At 51.1% G+C, this 9,337-nt stretch overlaps 1 non-coding gene across 1 annotated transcript; it reads left to right on the forward strand.

Annotated features, from left to right (window-relative positions):
* The first annotated feature begins 6,665 nt into the window (after window positions 1–6,665).
* On the forward strand, window positions 6,666–6,738 carry TRNAV-AAC. The gene has a single exon. It is a non-coding gene; the product is annotated as a tRNA-Val (tRNA).
* Window positions 6,739–9,337: the final 2,599 nt, after the last annotated feature.

Genomic DNA, 9,337 nt, shown 5'->3' on the forward strand with positions numbered 1-9,337 from the left:
ACACAATTTCCTTTGCATGGATCCATGAACAGCAAAACCTCCCTGTGTCTCTTGTCTGAGCCAAGGCATTCGATTCCATTGACACCTTCTCTCCTGCAATGGCAACGGTCAGACAGAGGGGACGTGGCCACCTTCAGCCCTGGCAGTGAGATATTCACTCTCCTCTTTCTTCATGCTGATGTTGTTATTCCATAAAACATGAACCATGGAATAAAAAGCTAGTTGGAAAAGAGAAGACTAAGGTTGGAAAAGAGGAGACTAAGGGGGGATATGATAGAGGTCTATAAAATCATGAGTGATGTTGAGAAAGTGGATAAGGAAAAGTTATTTACTTATTCCCATAATACAAGAACTAGGGGTCACCAAATGAAATTAATAGGCAGCAGGTTTCAAACTAATAAAAGGAAGTTCTTCTTCACGCAGCGCCCAGTCTACTTGTGGAACTCCTTACCTGAGGAGGTTGTGAAGGCTAGGACTATAACAATGTTTAAAAGGGGACTGGATAAATTCATGGTGGCTAAGTCCATAAATGGCTATTAGCCAGGATGGGTAAGAATGGTGTCCCTAGCCTCTGTTTGTCAGAGGATGGAGATGGATGGCAGGAGAGAGATCACTTGATCATTGCCTGTTAGGTTCACTCCCTCTGGGGCACCTGGCATTGGCCACTGTCGGTAGAGAGATACTGGGCTAGATGGTCCTTTGGTCTGACCCGGTACGGCCTTTCTTATGTTCTTATGAGTTTACTCCAGGGTGAGGAAAGAAAGGAGCCACCAACTCCCCAAAAAATCTCAGTGCCCCAGAGAAAAGCTGCCCCTGTTATTGGAACTAATGATGTGCTGGAGATATGTTGGGAAAAGGGACGGTCTGAGTTGCCAAGGCAGGAAACGAACAATCTATAGCAACATGATTAACCACAGACACACTCTAGCCATGCTCCAGCCAGTGGGGAAATGAGCAGGAATTCATAACGTCAACTATAAAAATGATACACATCTAGAAATAGCATAATTATAATCAGCCAATCAGAACCTCTCCATAGACCCCTTATGCTACAACCTTTCTACAATATTGGCTACAAATAGAACAGCGGTCGCAACGGTGATCTATACGGTTACAGATTATGTCAATAACGTCACAGGAGGTGACACGGCATCAGTGAGACTGATACTGGAATACTGCCTCCAGTTTTGGTGTCGTCCTTTGAAAAAGATCTTGTGAAATTGGAGCTGGGGCAGCAAAGAGCCACGAAATGTTCTGAGGGCTGCAGAAAAATGCCTTCTAGTGAGCTATTGAAAGAGCTCAACCTGTTTAGCTTATCAAAAGAAGATTGAAAGGTGACTTCATTAAAGTGTTGAAGTGCCTTAATGGAGAGAAAAGATTGGGCTCTTGAATCGAGCAGAGAAAGGCCTAACAAGACCCAATGGCTGGAAGGTGAAAAGAGACAAATTCATATTACAACTAAGGCACAAATATTCAACAGTCAGGATGATTCACCACAGGAACAAGCTACCAAGGAAAGTGGTGGATTCTCCATCTCCTGATGTCATTTCATGAAGACTAGATGCCTTTCTGAAGTGTGTTTTCCCCCAAAAGTAGCTCTTGTGTCATACAGGAGGCCTGTGATATGCAGGGGGTCAGATTAGATGCTCTAATGGTCTCTTCTGGCCATAAAGTCGACTAATTTCTGAAAAACTGAGTGTAGCATTGGGAGCAGCGTCTGATGTTTCCCTGTCTAGCCGGCTTGCTGCCTAGAACGAACGCTCCTTGAGTGGGGTGATCCACAGGGAGTAGCTCAAACCTCCAAAGTGCCTGGGCAGGGGCAGGACATTGGTACAGCAAGGGAGGGGTGTGGCAGTGACATCACAAAGGCCTTTTGCAGGACCTCAGCCTATTGGTCCAAGGTGGTGGGGAGGTGGTGACCTCACAGAGAGATGCTGACATCAGCCAGGCAGGACAGGGGCGAGGGGCCAGGGAAACCTCAGAGACCCCTGTGGCTTTGCTGCAGCGAGTCTCCTTCTCCAGGTCTCTCTCTGAGGACTGAGAGAGTATTCGGGTTCACGGACGTGAGTGCCAGGAGGAACCTCTTTTGAGTTTTCTCCTTCCCTTTTAGTGATTTTACTAGAAAACAGCCGTCCCTGTTTAGAAGGTAAGAGCCTCCTCGAGGTCTGAAACCTGTTCAGTCTGATCCATCTGGTGACAGGTCACTTCCCTTCTCTATACCTCAGGCTCCTCCCCATCTGTCCAATGGGAACAGGGACAGTTCTCGAACTCTGGGCATTCCTGAGCCTGAGTGAGATAAGGGGCGTTAAAGCCCTCTGTGAAGGAGAAAGGGGAGTTTCATGGTGTTTTAGCACCAAGGAATTCTAAAGTTTGCAAAAATGTCTAGTCTGTGGAAACAAGAAATGGTCGGGGCCAAACTTTTTAACCATTGCCTTTTCTAAAGCCCATTCAGGGATGTGAGTCTCTGTCTTTTCGGTACCTGGGGTTCTTTGCCAGCAGGAGAGAAGAGGTTCCTGCCTCCATTTTTGTGGCCTTAACAAACCAGGTGTTGTGCCCCAGTTCTCGTTTGAGATCCCTGAAAAAGAACATCTTCCCATCCATGAACAAGACAGGACCTATCTTTCAAAGGGGAACAAAGAGACCCCTGGGACTTACAGACTAGCCAGCCTCACTTCCACAGCTGGAGACATACTGGAATATATTCTTAAACAATCAGTTTGTCAGCAGCACCTACAGGATAATTTGGTTCTTAGGACGAGTGAGCAGGGATTTGTCAAGAACAAATCATCCCAAACCCAGCCTCTTTCCTTCTTTGGCAGGGTTCCGGGCCTAGTGGAGGTGGGTAAACAGTAGATGGGATCTATCTTGGGGTTACTAAGGCTTTTGACACAGTCCCGCAGGACATTCTCACAAGCAAACCAGGGATGTGTGGTCTAGATGCAATCACTGTCATGTGGGTGCAGAGCTGGTTGAAAGCCCAGACTCCAAGGGCCCTTCTCCAGGTTTGGCTGCCCAACGGAGAGGGTGCACCTAGTGGGTCCGGCAGGGATCAGTTCGGGGTCCGGTGCTATTCAATAGTTTCATGAATGATTTGGAAAATGGAGTGGAGATCATGCTTCTAAAATGTGCAAATGACACCAAGCACTTTGGAGCACAGGACTGGAATCCAAAACGCCCTTAATGAATTGGAGACTTGGTCTTCTTGAGCCAAACCCCATGGCTGGGCCACTCTCTCTAGACTGGGCTGAAGTGAAACCCCAGAGCCAAACACTCCTCCTCCTGGGCAGTGCGCTCCGACCTTGAACGGTCAGATGCTGCTTAGCTCTGTCAGAGCAGATTTGGCTGGGGGATTCTCCCAGCACTTTCCAATAGCGGGAAGGTACGAAATCCCCATTTGACTGCTGGGGACAGATCCCTAGAGGGGGGAGCAACTTGCCCAAAGTCCCACCGGAAAAGGAAAACAACCAGCAGTGGAACCAATAGGGGTGTCAGGATCTTGGAGGCGCTGTCACCCCCACACTAGGGCGGTGTTATGCACCCCCTGCTGCTGGCCGAGTTTCTCCATCCCTTGGCAATAAGACAGTCTAGAACCCCAGCCAGGGTTATTCTATCTGCTACCCAAGATCCATAAACCTGGAAATCCTGGACGCCCCATCATCTCAGGCATTGGCACCCTGACAGCAGGATTGTCTGGCTATGTAGACGCTCCATCATCATTCCACACAAAGATGGACTACAAGCCGTCAGGAACAGTATCCCCGATAATGTCACAGCAAACCTGGAGGCTGAACTTTGTCACTTTGTCCTCACCCATAACTATTTCACATTTGGGGACAATGTGTGTTGTGATGGGCCAGGTGCCCCAGCGCCCCCTCGTGGCAGGGGCGGTTGGGGCCTAGCGCTGCACCACTCGCTCGTCCTTCGGTCTGCCCCCGGTAGCCGGCGTATTACGGCCTAGCGGCCAGAGTCTATGGACACCCCCTCCGGGGTGGAGTAGCACGGCCTAGCGGCCGGAGTCCGTAACCGCCCCCCTCTCGGGGCGAGGTAGCACGGCCTAGCGGCCGGAGTCCATACACACCCCTTCGGGGTGGGGTAGCGCGGCCTAGCGGCCGGAGTCCATACACACCCCTTCGGGGTGGGGTAGCGCGGCCTAGCGGCCGGAGTGCATAAGCGCCCCCTTCGGGGCGGGGTAGCGCGGCCTAGCGGCCGGAGTCCATAAACCCCCCCTTCAGGGTGGGGTAGCACGGCCTAGCGGCCGGAGTCCATAAACCCCCCCTTCGGGGTGGGGTAGCACGGCCTAGCAGCCGGAGTCCATAAACCCCCCCTTCGGAGTGGGGTAGTGCGGCCTAGCGGCCTGAATCCATAAATACCCCCTTCGGGGTGGGGTATTACGGGGTGGGGTAGGGGGACTCGGGCCCTCCCTCTCCACCGAGCCCCGACCCAGGGCCCTGTTTGTGGCAAGTTCTCCTTGCCTCCCGCTCGGCGGGGATCCGCCCGCAACACGCCGAGCGGTACTGCAGCTTTAAGGCTGTCAGTCTCTACAATGCCCCTGGGTCACTTCTTACCCTGCCTGGCCGGACGTCTGCGTTGTGGGAGCGGCTCCCCCGTAGGTCCGTTGCTGCCGGCGTCCCTCCCCGGGGGCTCCGGGTCGGCCCCGGCTCGGCTGGCGCCCCGGTCCGAGCTCCTGGGCTCTCCCTCTGCAGAGGCTGACGGTCTGCGTCCTTCTCTCCCGGTGGCCAGCCCAGACTGAGCAGACCTGCAGGCTTTTATACTGGTCTGCCAGTTGGAGCATGCCCAGCAGAACTTCCTGGGCGTGGCTTCCTCTGCTAGTAAAGAAGGGTTAACCCCTGCTGTACCAGTGCGGGGCTGCCCTGCCCCGTCACATGTACCTTCAAGTCAGCAGCACTGCTATGGGTACCCGCATGGCCCCACAGTAAGCCAACATTTTTATGGCTGACTTAGATCAACGCTTCCTCAGCTCTCGTCCCCTAATGCCCCTACTCTACTTGTGCTACACTGATGACATCTTCATCATCTGGTCCCATGGAAAAGAAAACCCTTGAGGAATTCCACCATGATTTCAACAATTTCCATCCCACCTACAACCTCTGCCTGGACCAGTCCACACAAGAGATCCACTTCCTGGACACTACTGTGCTAATAAGCGATGGTCACATAAACACCACCCTATACCAGAAACATACTGACCACTATACTTACCTACATGTCTCCAGCTTTCACCCAGACCACATCACACAATCCATTGTCTACAGCCAAGCTCTAAGATACAACCGCATTTGCTCCAACCCCTCAGACAGAGACAAACACCTACAAGATCTCTATCAAGCGTTCTTACAACTACAGTACCCACCTGCTGAAGTGAAGAAGCAGATTGACAGAGCCAGAAGAGTACCCAGAAGTCACCTACTACAGGACAGGCCCAACAAAGAAAGTAACAGAACCCCACTTGCCGTCACCTTCAGCCCCCAACTAAAACCTCTCCAGTGCATCATCAAGGATCTACAACCCATCCTGAAGGACAATCCCTCACTCTCACAGATCTTGGGAGACAGGCCAGTCCTTGCTTACTGACAGCCACCCAACCTGAAGCAAATACTTACCAGCAACCACACAACAAAAACACTAACCCAGGAATTTATCCTTGCAACAAAGCCCATTGCCAACTCTGTCCACATATCTATTCAGGGGACACCATCATAGGACCTAATCACATCAGCCATGCCATCAGGGGCTCATTCACCTGCACATCTACCAATGTGATATATGCCATCATGTGCCAACAATGCCCCTCTGCCATGTACATTGGCCAAACCAGAGAGTCTCTACATAAAAGAATAAATGGACACAAATCAGACATCAAGAATTATAACATTCAAACACAGCCAGAGAACACTTCAATCTCCCTGGTCACTCGATTACAGACCTAAAAGTCGCAATATTACAACAAAAAACCTTCAACAACAGACTCCCACGAGAGATGCTGAATTGGAATTAATTTGCAAACTGGACACCATTAAATTAGGCTTGAATAAAGACTGGGAGTGGGTGGGTCATTACACAAAGTAAAACTATTTCCCCATGTTTATTTGTCCCCCTACTGTTACTCACACCTTCTTGTCAACTGTTGGAAATGGGCCATCCTGATTGTCACTACAAGTTTTTTTCTCCTGCTGATAATAGCTCACCTTAACTGCTCACTCTCATTATAGTGTGGATGGCAACACCCATTTTTTCATGTTCTCTGTGTATATATATATATCTTCCTGCTGTATTTTCCACTGTATGCATCTGATAAAGTGGATTTTAGCCCACGAAAGCTTATGCTCAAATAAGTTTGTTAGTCTCTAAGGTGCCACAAGTACTCCTCATTATTTTTGCAGATAAATTCATGGAGGTGAAGTCCATTAATGGCTATTAGGCAGCCTGGGTAAGGAATGGTATCCCTAGCCTCTGTTTGTCAGAGGGTGGAGATGGATGGCAGGAGAGAGATCACTTGATCATTACCTGTTAGGTTCAGTCCCCCTGGGGCACCTGGCATTGGCCACTGTTGGCAGATAGGATATGGGGTTGGATGGACCTTTGGTCTGACCCAGTCTGGCCATTCTTCTGTTCTTATGAAGGGAGGGGCAAAGCCCTGCAACAGAGTTTCTGTAGTGTAGTGGTTATCACGTTTGCCTAACACGCAAAAGGTCCCTGGTTCAAAGCCAGGCAGAAACATGATGACTTAACTTTTCCCAGCTCCTAGTGGCCTGTCCCTGCTGTTGTAGGAGCAGCAATGATTTCTATGCTCAATAGATCTGTTTTACTTCCCCCATTCCCATTTTTGTCTCCTCTCCCTCTCTGAATGCCTGTGAAGTGGCTTTCCCCCTCCCCCTCCCCCTCCCGCTCCCTCCTGCAATGCTTGTGGGATGAAGGGGCTGGGTGAACAGCTGGAAGATCAGAAGAGCTCCTAGATAGACAAGGTGTCTGGGACTCTAATTAGGCAGTGATCACACACCCAGAGCATGGACACTGCCCAAGGTAGAGTGTGACCCACCAGATGCAGCCAAGTCATCTCCAGTCGCAGGCCATGAGGAGCAGGTCCTTAAAAGGGGAAGGGGCCCTGTGCTCAGGAGTCACTCACAAGCTTGTACCTCCAGTGAATGCCCTTCGCCCGGACCGCCTGGCCAGTGGTTCGCTGCGTTGCAGTCCATCGCGCCTCAGGAAGACTTACCTTCATCGCACCGTCCATCGCAGCGCTGGGGGACACTTACCTGGCAGAATCCTGTGCCTGCCTCTTGGCTTCCCAGGGGTGGCTACTTGCAGCCCAGGAGAAGAAGGATGGTTCTGGTGAAAGGAAGACAAGCAAAGCACTGGGAGGAAATTTGGGTGTGGGCTCTGTGCTGGGGGTGGGGGTGGGGTGCAGGAGGGGTGGTGCAGCTCCCAAAGTGACCGGTACACACAACCCTCTGGCAGCAGCTCCTACATGAGTGGGGCCAGGGGATCTCCATGTGCTGCTGTCTGCAGGTGCTGCCCCCAGAGCTCCCATTGGCTACAGTTCCTAGCCAATGGGAGCTGCAGAGTTGGTGCTCGGGGCAGGGGCAGCACGTGGAGACACTCTCCCCACCCTAGGGGATGCTGGGACATGCCAGCCACTTCTGGGAGCGGCACGGAGGGACGGAGGTAGAGTGGGCATGGAGCCACCTTAGTGCTGCTGGCACATCTCTGCACACCCGTTGGGGACGGGAGCAGAGGGCCTCCATGTGCTGCCTGGGGTAGGGGCAGTGCACGGAGCTGCCTCCCCTACCGGGTCTATTACAGGAGTGGGTGGATGGGGTCTTTTGGCCTGCAAGGTGCAGCAGGTCGGACTAGATGATCACACTGGTCCCTTCTGACCTTAAAGGCTCTGAGTCTAAAAGGGAGAGGGAAGTAAAGGAAATTAAAAAAATAAAAATAAACCAAGGATTGTAATACCAGGATGACCTCAACTGCTCATTATATAGTCCCACCCCTTTCTTCCTCCACTGGGTGTTTAATGACCTGTGGGGATTTGGGACACTGATTCTCTCATTCCATTGATAAACTGATACAACGTGACTGAAATTAAACCAATTCCCAGTGGAGGAATCATCACATCAGCTAGGAATTTAACCCAGGTCAACTGCTTGGAAGGCAGCTATGCTCACCACTATACCACCAATGCATCTGATGAAAGCCTCTGATTTTTCACACTTGGTGTCTGGTCACCTTACTTCTCAGCATGAGGCAAATGTCTCTGTGGTCTCTGCCGTTCATGGTGGGGAGTTTCCCCACTGATAACAGTTCTTGCTGGGTTGGGGAGGGGAGAGAGAAGAGGGGTTTGCTCTGTTTCATTCCTCTCCATTTTCTGTTCCTCCCCGTCCCTTCCTGGGTTCTCCCTTCCATTTCAGACTGTGCAGTGACACCCTCCCCGCACCTAGGACTCTCGAGCCTCTGGAGCAGCACGATCCCATGAGATCCTCAGTGACCAAGGGTCTTTTCCAACTTCCAGGAGATCCAGCTTGAGTCTAAAGGAAGCTCTGTTCCTTCCTGGGGATCCTCTCTCCCTTCATGGAGATCAAGGTCATGAAGCCTCTGCCTTGCCTCCTGGGTCAGAATTAATGTCCCATTTCCCACTATGTGCTCGAAAGAAACAAATGTTTCTAACCCAGGTGAGCGGCGTTAATTCAGCTGGAATCCTTCACCCACTTTCCTTAGGAGATACAGACTCTCTGTGACACAGACTGACTGGGGTTCATCTCTGCATGTCCCCAATGGGGAAGGAAAGACACTGAGGGGGAAGGAAGAAGATGGACAGAAGGAGTCAAATGGGGCTAGACCAGAATAGGACATTTTCTGCCTGTTAAAATGTACTAGACTCTAATTGCTTAAAACAAAAACCCACCAGCTTCTGTTTGAACCATCAGCTTTTCACAGAGCAGCCAAAGTGGTGAAGCACAGACACACACAACCACCTACAGCCCAAGTTTGTCTAAGAAGCACCCATACTGGCTCATGCAGGGGGAAATACAGCTGTGGGTATGAGTTCAGGCCTCACCCAGAGCGTTGGTTTTCGTTAGCCACGGAGCTTCCCCCACTTGCTTTGCCCAATTCACATGGAAAGTGCCATAGGAGGGTGATGAGAGTAAATTCTAAACTCTGAAATGCGGCGGTTGGCCCAGAGATTGGGATAAGGGGTTTGAAGAGAAAAAGCTCTAAGAGTATAAAACCAGACAGTCTCCAGGGGCAGGTTCGGTACAACGCCTCAACAGGGAGCCATTCGGGGGAGGGGGTTTCACTCCCTCTGTTCAATGTCCTG

The sequence above is a fragment of the Mauremys mutica genome, chromosome 18, assembly GCF_020497125.1.
Source record: "Mauremys mutica isolate MM-2020 ecotype Southern chromosome 18, ASM2049712v1, whole genome shotgun sequence".
NCBI classification, from domain to species: Eukaryota; Metazoa; Chordata; order Testudines; family Geoemydidae; genus Mauremys; species Mauremys mutica.